We start from the raw sequence: 13617 nt of genomic DNA on the forward strand, positions 1-13617 counted from the left end.
TCGGCTATTTGTATTTCGCAGTTGTTGGAAAACAGAGCAAAATCGAATGAAACGGCGACAAAAAGTCTACGACACTCGGTATTCCCAGCCTGTCACCCATGCGAGTACTAACCGAGCCCGACATTGCTTAACTTCCGAGATCGAACGAGATCGGGTGCATTCAACGTGGTATGGTTGTAGGCGATAAAGTAGTAGTCTATTCGGCTATTTGTATTTCGCAGTTGTTGGAAAACAGAGCAAAATCGAATGAAACGGCGACGAAAAGCCTACGACACTCGGTATTCCCAGCCGGTCACCCATGCAAGTACTAACCGAGCCCGACATTGCTTAACTTCCGAGATCGAACGAGATCGGGTGCATTCAACGTGGTATGGTTGTAGTCGATAAAGTAGTAGTCTGTTCTGCTATTTGTATTTTGCAGTTGTTAGAAAACATAGAAAAAACGAATGGAACGGCGACGAAAGAAAAGCCTACGACACTCGGTATTCCAGGCCGGTCACCCATGCAAGTACTAACCGAGCCCGACATTGCTTAACTTCCGAGATCGAACGAGATCGGGTGCATTCAACGTGGTATGGTTGTAGGCAATAAAGTAGTAGTCTATTCGGCTATTTGTATTTCGCAGTTGTTGGAAAACAGAGCAAAATCGAATGAAACGGCGACGAAAAGCCTACGACACTCGGTATTCCTAGCCGGTCACCCATGCAAGTACTAACCGAGCCCGACATTGCTTAACTTCCGAGATCGAACGAGATCGGGTGCATTCAACGTGGTATGGTTGTAGGCGATAAAATAGTAGTCTATTCGGCTATTTGTGTTTCGCAGTTGTTGGAAAACAGAGCAAAATCGAATGAAACGGCGACGAAAAGCCTACGACACTCGGTATTCCCAGCCGGTCACCCATGCAAGTACTAACCGAGCCCCACATTGCTTAACTTCCGAGATCGAACGAGATCGGGTGCATTCAACGTGGTATGGTTGTAGGCGATAAAGTAGTAGTCTATTCGGCTATTTGTATTTCGCAGTTGTTGGAAAACAGAGCAAAATCGAATGAAACGGCGACGAAAAGCCTACGACACTCGGTATTCCCAGCCGGTCACCCATGCAAGTACTAACCGAGCCCGACATTGCTTAACTTCCGAGATCGAACGAGATCGGGTGCATTCAACGTGGTATGGTTGTAGGCGATAAAGTAGTAGTCTATTCGGCTATTTGTATTTCGCAGTTGTTGGAAAACAGAGCAAAATCGAATGAAACGGCGACAAAAAGTCTACGACACTCGGTATTCCCAGCCTGTCACCCATGCAAGTACTAACCGAGCCCGACATTGCTTAACTTCCGAGATCGAACGAGATCGGGTGCATTCAACGTGGTATGGTTGTAGGCGATAAAGTAGTAGTCTATTCGGCTATTTGTATTTCGCAGTTGTTGGAAAACAGAGCAAAATCGAATGAAACGGCGACGAAAAGCCTAGGACACTCGGTATCCCCAGCCGGTCACCCAAGCAAGTACTAACCGAGCCCGACATTGCTTAACTTCCGAGATCGAACGAGATCGGGTGCATTCAACGTGGTATGGTTGTAGGCGATAAAGTAGTAGTCTATTCGGCTATTTGTATTTCGCAGTTGTTGGAAAACAGAGCAAAATCGAATGAAACGGCGACGAAAAGCCTACGACACTCGGTATTCCAAGCCGGTCACCCATGCAAGTACTAACCGAGCCCGACATTGCTTAACTTCCGAGATCGAACGAGATCGGGTGCATTCAACGTGGTATGGTTGTAGGCGATAAAGTAGTAGTCTATTCGGGTATTTGTATTTTGCAGTTGTTGGAAAACAGAGCAAAATCGAATGAAGCGGCGACGAAAAGCCTACGACACTCTGTATTCCCAGCCGGTCACCCATGCAAGTACTAACCGAGCCCGACATTGCTTAACTTCCGAGATCGAACGAGATCGGGTGCATTCAACGTGGTATGGTTGTAGTCGATAAAGTAGTAGTCTGTTCTGCTATTTGTATTTTGCAGTTGTTAGAAAACATAGAAAAAACGAATGGAACGGCGACGAAAAAAAAGCCTACGACACTCGGTATTCCCGGCCGGTCACCCATGCAAGTACTAACCGAGCCCGACATTGCTTAACTTCAGAGATCGAACGAGATCGGGTGCATTCAACGTGGTATGGTTGTAGGCAATAAAGTAGTAGTCTATTCGGCTATTTGTATATCGCAGTTGTTAGAAAACATAGAAAAAACGAATGGAACGGCGACAAAAAGCCTACGACAATCGGTATTCCCAGCCGGTCACCCATGCAAGTACTAACCGAGCCCGACATTGCTTAACTTACGAGATCGGGTGCATTCAACGTGGTATGGTTGTAGGCGATAAAGTAGTAGTCTATTCGGCTATTTGTATATCGCAGTTGTTGGAAAACAGAGCAAAATCGAATGAAACGGCGACAAAAAGCCTACGACACTCGGTATTCCCAGCCGGTCACCCACGCATGTACTAACCGAGCCCGACATTGCTCAACTTCCGAGATCGAACGAGATCGGGTGCATTCAACGTGGTATGGTTGTAGGCGATAAAGCAGTAGTCTATTCGGCTATTTGTATTTCGCAGTTGTTGGAAAACAGAGCAAAATCGAATGAAACGGCGACGAAAAGCCTACGACACTCGGTATTCCAAGCCGGTCACCCATGTAAGTACTAACCGAGCCCGACATTGCTTAACTTCCGAGATCGAACGAGATCGGGTGCATTCAACGTGGTATGGTTGTAGGCGATAAAGTAGTAGTCTATTCGGCTATTTGTATTTCGCAGTTGTTGGAAAACAGAGCAAAATCGAATGAAACGGCGACGAAAAGCCTACGACACTCGGTAATCCCAGCCGGTCACCCAAGCAAGTACTAACCGAGCTCGACATTGCTTAACTTCCGAGATCGAACGATAACGGGTGCATTCAACGTGGTATGGTTGTAGGCGATAAAGTAGTAGTCTATTCGGTTATTTGTATTTCGCAGTTGTTGGAAAACAGAGCAAAATCGAATGAAACGGCGACGAAAAGCCTACGACACTCGGTATTCCCAGCCGGTCACCCATGCAAGTACTAACCGAGTCCGACATTGCTTAACTTCCGAGATCGAACGAGATCGGGCGCATTCAACGTGGTATGGTTGTAGGCGATAAAGTAGTAGTCTATTCGGCTATTTGTATTTCGCAGTTGTTGGAAAACAGAGCAAAATCGAATGAAGCGGCGACGAAAAGCCCACGACACTCGGTATTCCCAGCCGGTCACCCATGCAAGTACTAACCGAGCCCGACATTGCTTAACTTCCGAGATCGAACGAGATCGGGTGCATTCAACGTGGTATGGTTGTAGGCGATAAAGTAGTAGTCTATTCGGCTATTTGTATTTCGCAGTTGTTGGAAAACAGAGCAAAATCGAATGAAACGGCGACGAAAAGCCTACGACACTCGGTATTCCAAGCCGGTCACCCATGCAAGTACTAACCGAGCCCGACATTGCTTAACTTCCGAGATCGAACGAGATCGGGTGCATTCAACGTGGTATGGTTGTAGGCGATAAAGTAGTAGTCTATTCGGGTATTTGTATTTTGCAGTTGTTGGAAAACAGAGCAAAATCGAATGAAGCGGCGACGAAAAGCCTACGACACTCTGTATTCCCAGCCGGTCACCCATGCAAGTACTAACCGAGCCCGACATTGCTTAACTTCCGAGATTGAACGAGATCGGGTGCATTCAACGTGGTATGGTTGTAGTCGATAAAGTAGTAGTCTGTTCTGCTATTTGTATTTTGCAGTTGTTAGAAAACATAGAAAAAACGAATGGAACGGCGACGAAAAAAAAGCCTACGACACTCGGTATTCCCGGCCGGTCACCCATGCAAGTACTAACCGAGCCCGACATTGCTTAACTTCTGAGATCGAACGAGATCGGGTGCATTCAACGTGGTATGGTTGTAGGCAATAAAGTAGTAGTCTATTCGGCTATTTGTATATCGCAGTTGTTAGAAAACATAGAAAAAACGAATGGAACGGCGACAAAAAGCCTACGACAATCGGTATTCCCAGCCGGTCACCCATGCAAGTACTAACCGAGCCCGACATTGCTTAACTTACGAGATCGGGTGCATTCAACGTGGTATGGTTGTAGGCGATAAAGTAGTAGTCTATTCGGCTATTTGTATATCGCAGTTGTTGGAAAACAGAGCAAAATCGAATGAAACGGCGACAAAAAGCCTACGACACTCGGTATTCCCAGCCGGTCACCCACGCATGTACTAACCGAGCCCGACATTGCTCAACTTCCGAGATCGAACGAGATCGGGTGCATTCAACGTGGTATGGTTGTAGGCGATAAAGCAGTAGTCTATTCGGCTATTTGTATTTCGCAGTTGTTGGAAAACAGAGCAAAATCGAATGAAACGGCGACGAAAAGCCTACGACACTCGGTATTCCAAGCCGGTCACCCATGTAAGTACTAACCGAGCCCGACATTGCTTAACTTCCGAGATCGAACGAGATCGGGTGCATTCAACGTGGTATGGTTGTAGGCGATAAAGTAGTAGTCTATTCGGCTATTTGTATTTCGCAGTTGTTGGAAAACAGAGCAAAATCGAATGAAACGGCGACGAAAAGCCTACGACACTCGGTAATCCCAGCCGGTCACCCAAGCAAGTACTGACCGAGCTCGACATTGCTTAACTTCCGAGATCGAACGATAACGGGTGCATTCAACGTGGTATGGTTGTAGGCGATAAAGTAGTAGTCTATTCGGTTATTTGTATTTCGCAGTTGTTGGAAAACAGAGCAAAATCGAATGAAACGGCGACGAAAAGCCTACGACACTCGGTATTCCCAGCCGGTCACCCATGCAAGTACTAACCGAGCCCGACATTGCTTAACTCCGAGATCGAACGAGATCGGGTGCATTCAACGTGGTATGGTTGTAGGCGATAAAGTAGTAGTCTATTCGGCTATTTGTATTTCGCAGTTGTTGGAAAACAGAGCAAAATCGAATGAAGCGGCGACGAAAAGCCCACGACACTCGGTATTCCCAGCCGGTCACCCATGCAAGTACTAACCGAGCCCGACATTGCTTAACTTCCGAGATCGAACGAGATCGGGTGCATTCAACGTGGTATGGTTGTAGTCGATAAAGTAGTAGTCTGTTCTGCTATTTGTATTTTGCAGTTGTTAGAAAACAGAGAAAAAACGAATGGAACGGCGACGGAAGAAAAGCCTACGACACTCGGTATTCCCAGCCGGTCACCCATGCAAGTACTAACCGAGCCCGACATTGCTCAACTTCCGAGATCGAACGAGATCGGGTGCATTCAACGTGGTATGGTTGTAGTCGATAAAGTAGTAGTCTGTTCTGCTATTTGTATTTTGCAGTTGTTAGAAAACAGAGAAAAAACGAATGGAACGGCGACGAAAAAAAAGCCTACGACACTCGGTATTCCCAGCCGTTCACCCATGCAAGTACTAACCGAGCCCGACATTGCTTAACTTCCGAGATCGAACGAGATCGGGTGCATTCAACGTGGTATGGTTGTAGGCAATAAAGTAGTAGTCTATTCGGCTATTTGTATTTCGCAGTTGTTAGAAAACAGAGCAAAATCGATTGAAACGGCGACGAAAAGCCTACGACACTCGGTATTCCCAGCCGGTCACCCATGCAAGTGCTAACCAAGCCCGACATTGTTTAACTCCCGAGATCGAACAAGATCGGGTGCATTCAACGTGGTATGGTTGTAGGCGATAAAGTAGTAGTCTATTCGGCTATTTGTATTTCGCAGTTGTTAGAAAACACAGCAAAATCGAATGAAACGACGACGAAAAGCTTACGACACTCGGTATCCCAAGCCGGTCACCCATGCAAGTACTAACCGAACCCGACATTGCTTAACTTCCGAGATCGACGAGATCGGGTGCATTCAACGTGGTATGGTTGTAGGCGATAAAGTAGTAGTCTATTCGTCTATTTGTATTTCGCAGTTGTTGGAAAACAGAGCAAAATCGAATGAAACGGCGACGAAAAGCCTACAACACTCGGTATTCCCAGCCGGTCACACAAGCAAGTACTAACCGAGCCCGACATTGCTTAACTTCCGAGATCGAACGAGATCGGGTGCATTCAACGTTTTATGGTTGTAGGCGATAAAGTAGAAGTCTATTCGGCTATTTGTATTTTGCAGTTGTTGGAAAACAGAGCAAAATCGGATGAAACGGCGACAAAAAGCCTACGACACTCGGTATTCCCAGCCGGTCACCCATGCAAGTACTAACCGAGCCCGACATTGCTTAACTTCCGAGATCGAGTGCATTCAACGTGGTATGGTTGTAGGCGATAAAGTAGTAGTCTATTCGGCTATTTGTATTTCGCAGTTGTTGGAAAACAGAGCAAAATCGAATGAAACGGCGACGAAAAGCCTACGACACTCGGTATTCCCAGCCGGTCACCCATGCAAGTACTAACCGAGCCCGACATTGCTTAACTTCCGAGATCGAACGAGATCGGGTGCATTCAACGTGGTATGGTTGTAGGCGATAAAGTAGTAGTCTATTCGGCTATTTGTATTTCGCAATTGTTGGAAAACAGAGCAAAATCGAATGAAACGGCGACAAAAAGCCTACGACACTCGGTATTCCCAGCCGGTCACCCATGCAATTACTAACCGAGCCCGACATTGCTTAACTTCCGAGATCGAACGAGATCGGGTGCATTCAACGTGGTATGGTTGTAGGCGATAAAGTAGAAGTCTATTCGGCTATTTGTATTTTGCAGTTGTTGGAAAACAGAGCAAAATCGGATGAAACGGCGACAAAAAGCCTACGACACTCGGTATTCCCAGCCGGTCACCCATGCAAGTACTAACCGAGCCCGACATTGCTTAACTTCCGAGATCGAGTGCATTCAACGTGGTATGGTTGTAGGCGATAAAGTAGTAGTCTATTCGGCTATTTGTATTTCGCAGTTGTTGGAAAACAGAGCAAAATCGAATGAAACGGCGACGAAAAGCCTACGACACTCGGTATTCCCAGCCGGTCACCCATGCAAGTACTAACCGAGCCCGACATTGCTTAACTTCCGAGATCGAACGAGATCGGGTGCATTCAACGTGGTATGGTTGTAGGCGATAAAGTAGTAGTCTATTCGGCTATTTGTATTTCGCAATTGTTGGAAAACAGAGCAAAATCGAATGAAACGGCGACAAAAAGCCTACGACACTCGGTATTCCCAGCCGGTCACCCATGCAATTACTAACCGAGCCCGACATTGCTTAACTTCCGAGATCGAACGAGATCGGGTGCATTCAACGTGGTATGGTTGTAGGCGATAAAGTAGTAGTCTATTCGGCTATTTGTATTTCGCAATTGTTGTAAAACAGAGCAAAATCGAATGAAACGGCGACGAAAAGCCTACGACACTCGGTATTCCCAGCCGGTCACCCATGCAAGTACTAACCGAGCCCGACATTGCTTAACTTCCGAGATCGAACGAGATCGGGTGCATTCAACGTGGTATGGTTGTAGGCGATAAAGTAGTAGTCTATTCGGCTATTTGTATTTCGCAGTTGTTGGAAAACAGAGCAAAATCGAATGAAACGGCGACAAAAAGCCTACGACACTCGGTATTCCCAGCCGGTCACCCATGCAAGTACTAACCGAGCCCGACATTGCTTAACTTCCGAGATCGAACGAGATCGGGTGCATTCAACGTGGTATGGTTGTAGGCGATAAAGAAGTAGTCTATTCGGCTATTTGTATTTTGCAGTTGTTGAAAAACAGAGCAAAATCGAATGAAACGGCGACGAAAAGCCTACGACACTCGGTATTCCCAGCCGGTCACCCATGCAAGTACTAACCGAGCCCGACATTGCTTAACTTCCGAGATCGAACGAGATCGGGTGCATTCAACGTGGTATGGTTGTGGGCGATAAAGTAGTAGTCTATTCGGCTATTTGTATTTCGCAGTTGTTGGAAAACAGAGCAAAATCGAATGAAACGGCGACGAAAAGCCTACGACACTCGGTATTCCCAGCCGGTCACCCATGCAAGTACTAACTGAGCCCGACATTGCTTAACTTCAGAGATCGAACGAGATCGAGTGCATTCAACGCGGTATGGTTGTAGGCAATAAAGTAGTAGTCTATTCGGCTAATTGTATTTCGCAGTTGTTGGAAAACAGAGCAAAATCGAATGAAACGGCGACGAAAAGCCTACGACACTCGGTATTCCCAGCAGGTCACCCATGCAAGTACTAACCGAGCCCGACATTGCTTAACTTCCGAGATCGAACGAGATCGGGTGCATTCAACGTGGTATGGTTGTAGTCGATAAAGTAGTAGTCTGTTCTGCTATTTGTATTTTGCAGTTGTTAGAAAACAGAGAAAAAACGAATGGAACGGCGACGAAAAAAAAGCCTACGACACTCGGTATTCCCAGCCGGTCACCCATGCAAGTACTAACCGAGCCCGACATTGCTTAACTTCCGGGATCGAACGAGATCGGGTGCATTCAACGTGGTATGGTTGTAGGCAATAAAGTAGTAGTCTATTCGGCTATTTGTATTTCGCAGTTGTTGGAAAACAGAGCAAAATCGAATGAAACGGCGACGAAAAGCCTACGACACTCGGTATTCCCAGCCGGTCACCCATGCAAGTACTAACCGAGCCCGACATTGCTTAACTTCCGAGATCGAACGAGATCGGGTGCATCCACCGTGGTATGGTTGTAGGCGATAAAGTAGTAGTCTATTCGGCTATTTGTATTTCGCAGTTGTTAGAAAACAGAGCAAAATCGAATGAAACGGCGACGAAAAGCCTACGACACTCGGTATTCCCAGCCGGTCACCCATGCAAGTACTAACCAAGCCCGACATTGCTTAACTTCCGAGATCGAACAAGATCGGGAGCATTCAACGTGGTATGGTTGTAGGCGATGGAGTAGTAGTCTATTCGGCTATTTGTATTTCGCAGTTGTTAGAAAACACAGCAAAATCGAATGAAACGACGACGAAAAGCTTACGACACTCGGTATTCCCAGCCTGTCACCCATGCAAGTACTAACCGAACCCGACTTTGCTTAACTTCCGAGATCGACGAGATCGGGTGCATTCAACGTGGTATGGTTGTAGGCGATAAAGTAGTAGTCTATTCGGCTATTTGTATTTCGCAGTTGTTGGAAAACAGAGCAAAATCGAATGAAACGGCGACGAAAAGCCTACGACACTCGGTATTCCAAGCCGGTCACCCATGCAAGTACTAACCGAACCCGACATTGCTTAACTTCCGAGATCGACGAGATCGGGTGCATTCAACGTGGTATGGTTGTAGGCGATAAAGTAGTAGTCTATTCGTCTATTTGTATTTCGCAGTTGTTGGAAAACAGAGCAAAATCGAATGAAACGGCGACGAAAAGCCTACAACACTCGGTATTCCCAGCCGGTCACACAAGCAAGTACTAACCGAGCCCGACATTGCTTAACTTCCGAGATCGAACGAGATCGGGTGCATTCAACGTGGTATGGTTGTAGGCGATAAAGTAGAAGTCTATTCGGCTATTTGTATTTTGCAGTTGTTGGAAAACAGAGCAAAATCGGATGAAACGGCGACAAAAAGCCTACGACACTCGGTATTCCCAGCCGGTCACCCATGCAAGTACTAACCGAGCCCGACATTGCTTAACTTCCGAGATCGAACGAGATCGGGTGCATTCAACGTGGTATGGTTGTAGGCGATAAAGTAGTAGTCTATTCGGCTATTTGTATTTCGCAGTTGTTGGAAAACAGAGCAAAATCGAATGAAACGGCGACGAAAAGCCTACGACACTCGGTATTCCCAGCCGGTCACCCATGCAAGTACTAACCGAGCCCGACATTGCTTAACTTCCGAGATCGAACGAGATCGGGTGCATTCAACGTGGTATGGTTGTAGGCGATAAAGTAGTAGTCTATTCGGCTATTTGTATTTCGCAATTGTTGGAAAACAGAGCAAAATCGAATGAAACGGCGACAAAAAGCCTACGACACTCGGTATTCCCAGCCGGTCACCCATGCAAGTACTAACCGAGCCCGACATTGCTTAACTTCCGAGATCGAACGAGATCGGGTGCATTCAACGTGGTATGGTTGTAGGCGATAAAGTAGAAGTCTATTCGGCTATTTGTATTTTGCAGTTGTTGGAAAACAGAGCAAAATCGGATGAAACGGCGACAAAAAGCCTACGACACTCGGTATTCCCAGCCGGTCACCCATGCAAGTACTAACCGAGCCCGACATTGCTTAACTTCCGAGATCGAGTGCATTCAACGTGGTATGGTTGTAGGCGATAAAGTAGTAGTCTATTCGGCTATTTGTATTTCGCAGTTGTTGGAAAACAGAGCAAAATCGAATGAAACGGCGACGAAAAGCCTACGACACTCGGTATTCCCAGCCGGTCACCCATGCAAGTACTAACCGAGCCCGACATTGCTTAACTTCCGAGATCGAACGAGATCGGGTGCATTCAACGTGGTATGGTTGTAGGCGATAAAGTAGTAGTCTGTTCGGCTATTTGTATTTCGCAATTGTTGGAAAACAGAGCAAAATCGAATGAGACGGCGACAAAAAGCCTACGACACTCGGTATTCCCAGCCGGTCACCCATGCAATTACTAACCGAGCCCGACATTGCTTAACTTCCGAGATCGAACGAGATCGGGTGCATTCAACGTGGTATGGTTGTAGGCGATAAAGTAGTAGTCTATTCGGCTATTTGTATTTCGCAATTGTTGTAAAACAGAGCAAAATCGAATGAAACGGCGACGAAAAGCCTACGACACTCGGTATTCCCAGCCGGTCACCCATGCAAGTACTAACCGAGCCCGACATTGCTTAACTTCCGAGATCGAACGAGATCGGGTGCATTCAACGTGGTATGGTTGTAGGCGATAAAGTAGTAGTCTATTCGGCTATTTGTATTTCGCAGTTGTTGGAAAACAGAGCAAAATCGAATGAAACGGCGACAAAAAGCCTACGACACTCGGTATTCCCAGCCGGTCACCCATGCAAGTACTAACCGAGCCCGACATTGCTTAACTTCCGAGATCGAACGAGATCGGGTGCATTCAACGTGGTATGGTTGTAGGCGATAAAGAAGTAGTCTATTCGGCTATTTGTATTTTGCAGTTGTTGAAAAACAGAGCAAAATCGAATGAAACGGCGACGAAAAGCCTACGACACTCGGTATTCCCAGCCGGTCACCCATGCAAGTACTAACCGAGCCCGACATTGCTTAACTTCCGAGATCGAACGAGATCGGGTGCATTCAACGTGGTATGGTTGTGGGCGATAAAGTAGTAGTCTATTCGGCTATTTGTATTTCGCAGTTGTTGGAAAACAGAGCAAAATCGAATGAAACGGCGACGAAAAGCCTACGACACTCGGTATTCCCAGCCGGTCACCCATGCAAGTACTAACTGAGCCCGACATTGCTTAACTTCCGAGATCGAACGAGATCGAGTGCATTCAACGCGGTATGGTTGTAGGCAATAAAGTAGTAGTCTATTCGGCTAATTGTATTTCGCAGTTGTTGGAAAACAGAGCAAAATCGAATGAAACGGCGACGAAAAGCCTACGACACTCGGTATTCCCAGCAGGTCACCCATGCAAGTACTAACCGAGCCCGACATTGCTTAACTTCCGAGATCGAACGAGATCGGGTGCATTCAACGTGGTATGGTTGTAGTCGATAAAGTAGTAGTCTGTTCTGCTATTTGTATTTTGCAGTTGTTAGAAAACAGAGAAAAAACGAATGGAACGGCGACGAAAAAAAAGCCTACGACACTCGGTATTCCCAGCCGGTCACCCATGCAAGTACTAACCGAGCCCGACATTGCTTAACTTCCGGGATCGAACGAGATCGGGTGCATTCAACGTGGTATGGTTGTAGGCAATAAAGTAGTAGTCTATTCGGCTATTTGTATTTCGCAGTTGTTGGAAAACAGAGCAAAATCGAATGAAACGGCGACGAAAAGCCTACGACACTCGGTATTCCCAGCCGGTCACCCATGCAAGTACTAACCGAGCCCGACATTGCTTAACTTCCGAGATCGAACGAGATCGGGTGCACCCACCGTGGTATGGTTGTAGGCGATAAAGTAGTAGTCTATTCGGCTATTTGTATTTCGCAGTTGTTAGAAAACAGAGCAAAATCGAATGAAACGGCGACGAAAAGCCTACGACACTCGGTATTCCCAGCCGGTCACCCATGCAAGTACTAACCAAGCCCGACATTGCTTAACTTCCGAGATCGAACAAGATCGGGAGCATTCAACGTGGTATGGTTGTAGGCGATGGAGTAGTAGTCTATTCGGCTATTTGTATTTCGCAGTTGTTAGAAAACACAGCAAAATCGAATGAAACGACGACGAAAAGCTTACGACACTCGGTATTCCCAGCCTGTCACCCATGCAAGTACTAACCGAACCCGACTTTGCTTAACTTCCGAGATCGACGAGATCGGGTGCATTCAACGTGGTATGGTTGTAGGCGATAAAGTAGTAGTCTATTCGGCTATTTGTATTTCGCAGTTGTTGGAAAACAGAGCAAAATCGAATGAAACGGCGACGAAAAGCCTACGACACTCGGTATTCCCAGCCGGTCACCCATGCAAGTGCTAACCGAGCCCGACATTGCTTAACTTCCGAGATCGAACGAGATCGGGTGCATTCAACGTGGTATGGTTGTAGGCGATAAAGTAGTAGTCTATTCGGCTATTTGTATTTCGCAGTTGTTGGAAAACAGAGCAAAATCGAATGAAACGGCGACGAAAAGCCTACGACACTCGGTATTCCCAGCCGGTCAACCATGCAAGTACTAACCGAGCCAGACATTGCTTAACTTCCGAGATCGAACAAGATCGGGTGCATTCAACGTGGTATGGTTGTAGGCGTTAAAGTAGTAGTCTATTCGGCTATTTGTATTTCGCAGTTGTTGGAAAACAGAGCAAAATCGAATGAAACGGCGACGAAAAGCCTACGACACTCGGTATTCCCAGCCGGTCACCCATGCAAGTACTAACCGAGCCCGACATTGCTTAACTTCCGAGATCGAACGATAACGGGTGCATTCAACGTGGTATGGTTGTAGGCGATAAAGTAGTAGTCTATTCGGCTATTTGTATTTTGCAGTTGTTGGAAAACAGAGCAAAATCGAATGAAACGGCGACAAAAAGCCTACGACACTCGGTATTCCCAGCCGGTCACCCATGCAAGTACTAACCGAGCCCGACATTGCTTAACTTCCGAGATCGAACGAGATCGGGTGCATTCAACGTGGTATGGTTGTAGGCGATAAAGTAGTAGTCTATTCGGCTATTTGTATTTCGCAGTTGTTGGAAAACAGAGCAAAATCGAATGAAACGGCGACGAAAAGCCTACGACACTCGGTATTCCCAGCCGGTCACCCATGCAAGTACTAACCGAGCCCGACATTGCTTAACTTCCGAGATCGAACGAGATCGGGTGCATTCCACGTGGTATGGTTGTAGGCGATTAAGTAGTAGTCTATTCGGCTATTTGTATTTCGCAGTTGTTGGAAAACAGAGCAAAATC

The 13617-nt window shown here is 46.6% G+C and overlaps 46 non-coding genes and 22 pseudogenes across 46 annotated transcripts; all 68 read right to left on the reverse strand.

The window, feature by feature from the left end:
- Positions 1–63: 63 nt before the first annotated feature.
- LOC144417787 (5S ribosomal RNA) lies at positions 64–182 on the reverse strand (annotated as a pseudogene).
- Positions 183–263: 81 nt separating this feature from the next.
- LOC144415309 (5S ribosomal RNA) lies at positions 264–382 on the reverse strand. Its single transcript, XR_013471201.1, has one exon. It is a non-coding gene; the product is annotated as a 5S ribosomal RNA (ribosomal RNA).
- Positions 383–467: 85 nt separating this feature from the next.
- LOC144415977 (5S ribosomal RNA) lies at positions 468–586 on the reverse strand. The gene has a single exon (XR_013471871.1). It is a non-coding gene; the product is annotated as a 5S ribosomal RNA (ribosomal RNA).
- Positions 587–667: 81 nt separating this feature from the next.
- Positions 668–786, reverse strand: LOC144415023 (5S ribosomal RNA). The gene has a single exon (XR_013470915.1). It is a non-coding gene; the product is annotated as a 5S ribosomal RNA (ribosomal RNA).
- Positions 787–867: 81 nt separating this feature from the next.
- LOC144414492 (5S ribosomal RNA) lies at positions 868–986 on the reverse strand. The gene has a single exon (XR_013470382.1). It is a non-coding gene; the product is annotated as a 5S ribosomal RNA (ribosomal RNA).
- Positions 987–1067: 81 nt separating this feature from the next.
- LOC144413998 (5S ribosomal RNA) lies at positions 1068–1186 on the reverse strand. Its single transcript, XR_013469888.1, has one exon. It is a non-coding gene; the product is annotated as a 5S ribosomal RNA (ribosomal RNA).
- Positions 1187–1267: 81 nt separating this feature from the next.
- Positions 1268–1386, reverse strand: LOC144417632 (5S ribosomal RNA; annotated as a pseudogene).
- An 81-nt stretch (positions 1387–1467) lies between these two features.
- Positions 1468–1586, reverse strand: LOC144418090 (5S ribosomal RNA; annotated as a pseudogene).
- Positions 1587–1667: 81 nt separating this feature from the next.
- Positions 1668–1786, reverse strand: LOC144415167 (5S ribosomal RNA). The gene has a single exon (XR_013471059.1). It is a non-coding gene; the product is annotated as a 5S ribosomal RNA (ribosomal RNA).
- An 81-nt stretch (positions 1787–1867) lies between these two features.
- On the reverse strand, positions 1868–1986 carry LOC144417438 (5S ribosomal RNA). Its single transcript, XR_013473331.1, has one exon. It is a non-coding gene; the product is annotated as a 5S ribosomal RNA (ribosomal RNA).
- Positions 1987–2071: 85 nt separating this feature from the next.
- LOC144416801 (5S ribosomal RNA) lies at positions 2072–2190 on the reverse strand. Its single transcript, XR_013472694.1, has one exon. It is a non-coding gene; the product is annotated as a 5S ribosomal RNA (ribosomal RNA).
- Positions 2191–2271: 81 nt separating this feature from the next.
- On the reverse strand, positions 2272–2380 carry LOC144413058 (5S ribosomal RNA; annotated as a pseudogene).
- An 81-nt stretch (positions 2381–2461) lies between these two features.
- Positions 2462–2580, reverse strand: LOC144417588 (5S ribosomal RNA; annotated as a pseudogene).
- An 81-nt stretch (positions 2581–2661) lies between these two features.
- LOC144415853 (5S ribosomal RNA) lies at positions 2662–2780 on the reverse strand. Its single transcript, XR_013471747.1, has one exon. It is a non-coding gene; the product is annotated as a 5S ribosomal RNA (ribosomal RNA).
- An 81-nt stretch (positions 2781–2861) lies between these two features.
- LOC144412961 (5S ribosomal RNA) lies at positions 2862–2980 on the reverse strand (annotated as a pseudogene).
- An 81-nt stretch (positions 2981–3061) lies between these two features.
- LOC144415857 (5S ribosomal RNA) lies at positions 3062–3180 on the reverse strand. Its single transcript, XR_013471751.1, has one exon. It is a non-coding gene; the product is annotated as a 5S ribosomal RNA (ribosomal RNA).
- Positions 3181–3261: 81 nt separating this feature from the next.
- Positions 3262–3380, reverse strand: LOC144414810 (5S ribosomal RNA). Its single transcript, XR_013470700.1, has one exon. It is a non-coding gene; the product is annotated as a 5S ribosomal RNA (ribosomal RNA).
- Positions 3381–3461: 81 nt separating this feature from the next.
- On the reverse strand, positions 3462–3580 carry LOC144415168 (5S ribosomal RNA). Its single transcript, XR_013471060.1, has one exon. It is a non-coding gene; the product is annotated as a 5S ribosomal RNA (ribosomal RNA).
- An 81-nt stretch (positions 3581–3661) lies between these two features.
- Positions 3662–3780, reverse strand: LOC144418297 (5S ribosomal RNA; annotated as a pseudogene).
- Positions 3781–3865: 85 nt separating this feature from the next.
- LOC144416698 (5S ribosomal RNA) lies at positions 3866–3984 on the reverse strand. The gene has a single exon (XR_013472591.1). It is a non-coding gene; the product is annotated as a 5S ribosomal RNA (ribosomal RNA).
- Positions 3985–4065: 81 nt separating this feature from the next.
- On the reverse strand, positions 4066–4174 carry LOC144413060 (5S ribosomal RNA; annotated as a pseudogene).
- Positions 4175–4255: 81 nt separating this feature from the next.
- LOC144417589 (5S ribosomal RNA) lies at positions 4256–4374 on the reverse strand (annotated as a pseudogene).
- Positions 4375–4455: 81 nt separating this feature from the next.
- On the reverse strand, positions 4456–4574 carry LOC144415854 (5S ribosomal RNA). The gene has a single exon (XR_013471748.1). It is a non-coding gene; the product is annotated as a 5S ribosomal RNA (ribosomal RNA).
- An 81-nt stretch (positions 4575–4655) lies between these two features.
- Positions 4656–4774, reverse strand: LOC144413040 (5S ribosomal RNA; annotated as a pseudogene).
- An 81-nt stretch (positions 4775–4855) lies between these two features.
- Positions 4856–4973, reverse strand: LOC144417268 (5S ribosomal RNA). Its single transcript, XR_013473161.1, has one exon. It is a non-coding gene; the product is annotated as a 5S ribosomal RNA (ribosomal RNA).
- Positions 4974–5054: 81 nt separating this feature from the next.
- LOC144416216 (5S ribosomal RNA) lies at positions 5055–5173 on the reverse strand. The gene has a single exon (XR_013472110.1). It is a non-coding gene; the product is annotated as a 5S ribosomal RNA (ribosomal RNA).
- Positions 5174–5258: 85 nt separating this feature from the next.
- Positions 5259–5377, reverse strand: LOC144417263 (5S ribosomal RNA). Its single transcript, XR_013473156.1, has one exon. It is a non-coding gene; the product is annotated as a 5S ribosomal RNA (ribosomal RNA).
- Positions 5378–5462: 85 nt separating this feature from the next.
- LOC144416705 (5S ribosomal RNA) lies at positions 5463–5581 on the reverse strand. The gene has a single exon (XR_013472598.1). It is a non-coding gene; the product is annotated as a 5S ribosomal RNA (ribosomal RNA).
- An 81-nt stretch (positions 5582–5662) lies between these two features.
- LOC144418302 (5S ribosomal RNA) lies at positions 5663–5781 on the reverse strand (annotated as a pseudogene).
- An 81-nt stretch (positions 5782–5862) lies between these two features.
- LOC144412685 (5S ribosomal RNA) lies at positions 5863–5980 on the reverse strand (annotated as a pseudogene).
- An 81-nt stretch (positions 5981–6061) lies between these two features.
- LOC144411934 (5S ribosomal RNA) lies at positions 6062–6180 on the reverse strand (annotated as a pseudogene).
- An 81-nt stretch (positions 6181–6261) lies between these two features.
- On the reverse strand, positions 6262–6370 carry LOC144412398 (5S ribosomal RNA; annotated as a pseudogene).
- Positions 6371–6451: 81 nt separating this feature from the next.
- Positions 6452–6570, reverse strand: LOC144413999 (5S ribosomal RNA). Its single transcript, XR_013469889.1, has one exon. It is a non-coding gene; the product is annotated as a 5S ribosomal RNA (ribosomal RNA).
- An 81-nt stretch (positions 6571–6651) lies between these two features.
- Positions 6652–6770, reverse strand: LOC144416225 (5S ribosomal RNA). The gene has a single exon (XR_013472119.1). It is a non-coding gene; the product is annotated as a 5S ribosomal RNA (ribosomal RNA).
- Positions 6771–6851: 81 nt separating this feature from the next.
- Positions 6852–6960, reverse strand: LOC144412400 (5S ribosomal RNA; annotated as a pseudogene).
- Positions 6961–7041: 81 nt separating this feature from the next.
- Positions 7042–7160, reverse strand: LOC144414000 (5S ribosomal RNA). Its single transcript, XR_013469890.1, has one exon. It is a non-coding gene; the product is annotated as a 5S ribosomal RNA (ribosomal RNA).
- Positions 7161–7241: 81 nt separating this feature from the next.
- LOC144416226 (5S ribosomal RNA) lies at positions 7242–7360 on the reverse strand. The gene has a single exon (XR_013472120.1). It is a non-coding gene; the product is annotated as a 5S ribosomal RNA (ribosomal RNA).
- Positions 7361–7441: 81 nt separating this feature from the next.
- LOC144414001 (5S ribosomal RNA) lies at positions 7442–7560 on the reverse strand. The gene has a single exon (XR_013469891.1). It is a non-coding gene; the product is annotated as a 5S ribosomal RNA (ribosomal RNA).
- Positions 7561–7641: 81 nt separating this feature from the next.
- Positions 7642–7760, reverse strand: LOC144414002 (5S ribosomal RNA). Its single transcript, XR_013469892.1, has one exon. It is a non-coding gene; the product is annotated as a 5S ribosomal RNA (ribosomal RNA).
- Positions 7761–7841: 81 nt separating this feature from the next.
- LOC144415736 (5S ribosomal RNA) lies at positions 7842–7960 on the reverse strand. The gene has a single exon (XR_013471629.1). It is a non-coding gene; the product is annotated as a 5S ribosomal RNA (ribosomal RNA).
- Positions 7961–8041: 81 nt separating this feature from the next.
- On the reverse strand, positions 8042–8160 carry LOC144417824 (5S ribosomal RNA; annotated as a pseudogene).
- An 81-nt stretch (positions 8161–8241) lies between these two features.
- Positions 8242–8360, reverse strand: LOC144414941 (5S ribosomal RNA). The gene has a single exon (XR_013470833.1). It is a non-coding gene; the product is annotated as a 5S ribosomal RNA (ribosomal RNA).
- An 85-nt stretch (positions 8361–8445) lies between these two features.
- On the reverse strand, positions 8446–8564 carry LOC144416342 (5S ribosomal RNA). The gene has a single exon (XR_013472234.1). It is a non-coding gene; the product is annotated as a 5S ribosomal RNA (ribosomal RNA).
- Positions 8565–8645: 81 nt separating this feature from the next.
- LOC144415704 (5S ribosomal RNA) lies at positions 8646–8764 on the reverse strand. The gene has a single exon (XR_013471597.1). It is a non-coding gene; the product is annotated as a 5S ribosomal RNA (ribosomal RNA).
- An 81-nt stretch (positions 8765–8845) lies between these two features.
- Positions 8846–8964, reverse strand: LOC144416438 (5S ribosomal RNA). Its single transcript, XR_013472331.1, has one exon. It is a non-coding gene; the product is annotated as a 5S ribosomal RNA (ribosomal RNA).
- An 81-nt stretch (positions 8965–9045) lies between these two features.
- LOC144412812 (5S ribosomal RNA) lies at positions 9046–9163 on the reverse strand (annotated as a pseudogene).
- An 81-nt stretch (positions 9164–9244) lies between these two features.
- LOC144418044 (5S ribosomal RNA) lies at positions 9245–9362 on the reverse strand (annotated as a pseudogene).
- Positions 9363–9443: 81 nt separating this feature from the next.
- Positions 9444–9562, reverse strand: LOC144415908 (5S ribosomal RNA). The gene has a single exon (XR_013471802.1). It is a non-coding gene; the product is annotated as a 5S ribosomal RNA (ribosomal RNA).
- An 81-nt stretch (positions 9563–9643) lies between these two features.
- Positions 9644–9762, reverse strand: LOC144414003 (5S ribosomal RNA). Its single transcript, XR_013469893.1, has one exon. It is a non-coding gene; the product is annotated as a 5S ribosomal RNA (ribosomal RNA).
- An 81-nt stretch (positions 9763–9843) lies between these two features.
- Positions 9844–9962, reverse strand: LOC144414004 (5S ribosomal RNA). The gene has a single exon (XR_013469894.1). It is a non-coding gene; the product is annotated as a 5S ribosomal RNA (ribosomal RNA).
- Positions 9963–10043: 81 nt separating this feature from the next.
- On the reverse strand, positions 10044–10162 carry LOC144414005 (5S ribosomal RNA). The gene has a single exon (XR_013469895.1). It is a non-coding gene; the product is annotated as a 5S ribosomal RNA (ribosomal RNA).
- An 81-nt stretch (positions 10163–10243) lies between these two features.
- On the reverse strand, positions 10244–10352 carry LOC144412401 (5S ribosomal RNA; annotated as a pseudogene).
- An 81-nt stretch (positions 10353–10433) lies between these two features.
- LOC144414007 (5S ribosomal RNA) lies at positions 10434–10552 on the reverse strand. Its single transcript, XR_013469897.1, has one exon. It is a non-coding gene; the product is annotated as a 5S ribosomal RNA (ribosomal RNA).
- Positions 10553–10633: 81 nt separating this feature from the next.
- Positions 10634–10752, reverse strand: LOC144416227 (5S ribosomal RNA). The gene has a single exon (XR_013472121.1). It is a non-coding gene; the product is annotated as a 5S ribosomal RNA (ribosomal RNA).
- Positions 10753–10833: 81 nt separating this feature from the next.
- Positions 10834–10952, reverse strand: LOC144414008 (5S ribosomal RNA). Its single transcript, XR_013469898.1, has one exon. It is a non-coding gene; the product is annotated as a 5S ribosomal RNA (ribosomal RNA).
- Positions 10953–11033: 81 nt separating this feature from the next.
- On the reverse strand, positions 11034–11152 carry LOC144414009 (5S ribosomal RNA). The gene has a single exon (XR_013469899.1). It is a non-coding gene; the product is annotated as a 5S ribosomal RNA (ribosomal RNA).
- An 81-nt stretch (positions 11153–11233) lies between these two features.
- Positions 11234–11352, reverse strand: LOC144415737 (5S ribosomal RNA). Its single transcript, XR_013471630.1, has one exon. It is a non-coding gene; the product is annotated as a 5S ribosomal RNA (ribosomal RNA).
- An 81-nt stretch (positions 11353–11433) lies between these two features.
- Positions 11434–11552, reverse strand: LOC144416870 (5S ribosomal RNA). Its single transcript, XR_013472763.1, has one exon. It is a non-coding gene; the product is annotated as a 5S ribosomal RNA (ribosomal RNA).
- An 81-nt stretch (positions 11553–11633) lies between these two features.
- On the reverse strand, positions 11634–11752 carry LOC144414942 (5S ribosomal RNA). The gene has a single exon (XR_013470834.1). It is a non-coding gene; the product is annotated as a 5S ribosomal RNA (ribosomal RNA).
- Positions 11753–11837: 85 nt separating this feature from the next.
- LOC144416343 (5S ribosomal RNA) lies at positions 11838–11956 on the reverse strand. The gene has a single exon (XR_013472236.1). It is a non-coding gene; the product is annotated as a 5S ribosomal RNA (ribosomal RNA).
- Positions 11957–12037: 81 nt separating this feature from the next.
- Positions 12038–12156, reverse strand: LOC144416688 (5S ribosomal RNA). The gene has a single exon (XR_013472581.1). It is a non-coding gene; the product is annotated as a 5S ribosomal RNA (ribosomal RNA).
- An 81-nt stretch (positions 12157–12237) lies between these two features.
- Positions 12238–12356, reverse strand: LOC144416439 (5S ribosomal RNA). Its single transcript, XR_013472332.1, has one exon. It is a non-coding gene; the product is annotated as a 5S ribosomal RNA (ribosomal RNA).
- Positions 12357–12437: 81 nt separating this feature from the next.
- On the reverse strand, positions 12438–12555 carry LOC144412813 (5S ribosomal RNA; annotated as a pseudogene).
- Positions 12556–12636: 81 nt separating this feature from the next.
- Positions 12637–12755, reverse strand: LOC144416745 (5S ribosomal RNA). The gene has a single exon (XR_013472638.1). It is a non-coding gene; the product is annotated as a 5S ribosomal RNA (ribosomal RNA).
- Positions 12756–12836: 81 nt separating this feature from the next.
- On the reverse strand, positions 12837–12955 carry LOC144418161 (5S ribosomal RNA; annotated as a pseudogene).
- Positions 12956–13036: 81 nt separating this feature from the next.
- Positions 13037–13155, reverse strand: LOC144417929 (5S ribosomal RNA; annotated as a pseudogene).
- An 81-nt stretch (positions 13156–13236) lies between these two features.
- LOC144414010 (5S ribosomal RNA) lies at positions 13237–13355 on the reverse strand. The gene has a single exon (XR_013469900.1). It is a non-coding gene; the product is annotated as a 5S ribosomal RNA (ribosomal RNA).
- Positions 13356–13436: 81 nt separating this feature from the next.
- On the reverse strand, positions 13437–13555 carry LOC144415782 (5S ribosomal RNA). The gene has a single exon (XR_013471675.1). It is a non-coding gene; the product is annotated as a 5S ribosomal RNA (ribosomal RNA).
- Positions 13556–13617: the final 62 nt, after the last annotated feature.

Source organism: Styela clava, chromosome 15, assembly GCF_964204865.1.
Source record: "Styela clava chromosome 15, kaStyClav1.hap1.2, whole genome shotgun sequence".
Lineage (NCBI taxonomy): Eukaryota > Metazoa > Chordata > Ascidiacea > Stolidobranchia > Styelidae > Styela > Styela clava.